Source organism: Neltuma alba, unplaced genomic scaffold, assembly GCF_004799145.2.
Source record: "Neltuma alba isolate B1F8T4 unplaced genomic scaffold, ASM479914v2 tig00006517_pilon, whole genome shotgun sequence".
Lineage (NCBI taxonomy): Eukaryota > Viridiplantae > Streptophyta > Magnoliopsida > Fabales > Fabaceae > Neltuma > Neltuma alba.
In genome coordinates, this window is record NW_021634486.1 from 31,038 (window position 1) to 33,675 (window position 2,638).

Sequence of the window (2,638 nt, forward strand, 5' to 3'; positions counted from 1 at the left end):
AGAGAAGAGGGGGAGAGACCGACGCCACTAAGTAGAATGTTGGCCTTAGCTAAATGCTAATAGAATAGAATCTTGGATATACACCTCATATTGGACTCATCAAAATAACAATCAATTTTTGTACCCAAAAAAAAATAACAATCAATTTTCACTTTGGGGAAAAGGGTTTCTTTTTTTTTTTGGCCAAAAAAAGTCAACTTTATTAATCAACAAAAAATTAAGTACAAACACCAATAGCCAAAAGGGCAACCAGATTAAAAAAACTCAAATGTAATGTTTTAAAAACCAAACTAGATGTTAAATCAGAAAGATCAGGAAGTCATGGTTCAAACGGCTAAATTAGTTAGACCGTTCGGTCAAATTGATAGTATAATAATTAAATTAAAAATAAAATTGTATACATATATAATATGTACATAAGAATAAAACATCACATTTTCAAAAAATATATACTATTTGAAATAATTGACAAAATATATTATCAAGTAATTTTTTATGATTTTAGATACATGCACGATTAGTAATAAAAAAATAAAAATTAAATTAAATATATAAATAATTAATTGTAATAATACAGTAAATTTTTTAGATGTACCCAGCAGATAGATATATGATGTTATCCCACAATTAATTTAATCAGCTCTCTCTGTTTTTTTTTTCCGGAATAAAACACTGAGTATCATTACTTCATAGGTAATTACATCCGAAAGGGAGTCAGACACGGAACTAAGAAAAGCCTACTGGAAGAAACAAAAAACGAAAAACGAAAAACGAAAACAAAACTAAAGCACTTTAAGTAACAACCTTCTCTTCACGTGAGAGGAGGTGGTTGCTCAAAGATACTAAAGTTTCCTACAAGATTATGAGCAAGATTAGCAAGATGATCTGCTCTGTTGTTACTTTCTCTGGGTACATGTTTGATAACTATTTGCCCGCTCTTGTGAAATAAGAGCCTAGCTTCATCCTCAATATCTTTGTAAGGATGATTTGTGTCACATCCTTGTAAGATCATATTGACAGCCTCAATACAGTCAAACCCTGCTTCAACTTTGTTAAGTGCCTTATTCCAGTAGAGATGTAAACCATGAATAATTGCTATTATTTCTGCTATAGCAGGTGGTATGGTCATAAGCTTACAGCTATAACCCGTGATCCAGCTTCCATTCTTTGTCACTATAGCACCTCCACATCTGCTTCGAGCAGAGGGAAGGACTGATGCATCGGTTTGTAGCTTAATGACATCCCCCAGTCGGCTCTCTTCAAAGTTAATATTAAGAAAATAAATAGTATAAGTGGCAAAAATAAATAGATAATGTATATCATATCGTGTTTAACTCAACAACCCCACTCCAAAGATAACATTGAAAAAAGAGATGATATTATTAGCCTTTAAAATTGATTCTCTCTAGATTTTTTCAAAAACATTTCATGTAATAAAAAGATTTTTGAAAGAAAATATTTATTAATTAGTAACAGTAATGAATTAATTTCAATTTACCTATATACATGTGCTTCGTAAGCTTGTTCTGATTGCATGACTCACAAGGAATATTAAGGGCCTTCCTTTTTTTTCTCTCTCTCCATCGACTGTGTCTTGATCTTTCTTGTTTTTCCCGTTCGACTCTCTTTTCTAGTGATGAAGAATGGTGCCGAGATCAGAGAAGTAGACAACGGTTCTTCTTTCATCTTAAGAGAAGATTGATTTTACAGATAAGAGTTTCACCCCTCTTCTTCAATGAGTATATTCCCCTATTTCAATCTCCATCTTGTATCCTCAACTTCTTTTTCATCCTTATTCTTTTCCCCTTTCTTTGATCTTCGTCTATGTTCTGTATAAGACTCGTCTGGTTTTTTAAGATCCGCTTGGGTTCACAGCTTGATCCCAACTCTCAGCTCAATAGCCAATTCTTGGGAGCTTAACGTGCTATAATCCCTTGAACGATTTAACCACCTAAGACAGGCCTTTGCTCTTTCCTGCTGACGATCCAACCAGTCAGACCATCCGGTCTAGTTGGGCTCCATAAACATTGCTCAAATGTACAATCTAAAGAAAGTAGTAAAAAACAAACACAATTCAAAGGAAAACAAGAGAAACAAACCAAAGGCATTGATTGACTTTCTACTAAAGGCATATACCACAATGTTTGCCTTCCCGAGGTGATACTTAAGCTCATGACCATAATTCTTAAGGAACTCCAACCACCTTTTTTGTTTCATGTTAGGTTTTTTTTCATCAAATAAGTTACTACAAAAAGAAAAACTAAAAACTTCAGCGGTTTTGTAATGGTTTCTTTGTAGTGGTTGTCCAATATGCAGAAGATGAACCGTTTTATTTTTGTAGTAGTTTTACATAAAACCACAACAACTGCTAAAAATTTGTGGCTGTTATAGGTTAACCGCTACAAATTTTTCGCAATTTGGAGCGGTTGTATGAAAAACCGTGATAGAATGTTGAGTTATTCGATGCAGGTAGGGCACGTGTCACAAATTTTGTAGCGATTGCTCGGTAAACTTCTACTAATATCACATTACAAAATTTTGGTGTCTATATAAACACTCCCCCCTCCTTGTTTTACTTTTGACTCGTGTGTGTAGGGAAGTTCTGCCGAAATTTTTCCTGAATTCCATTGAAACTCCA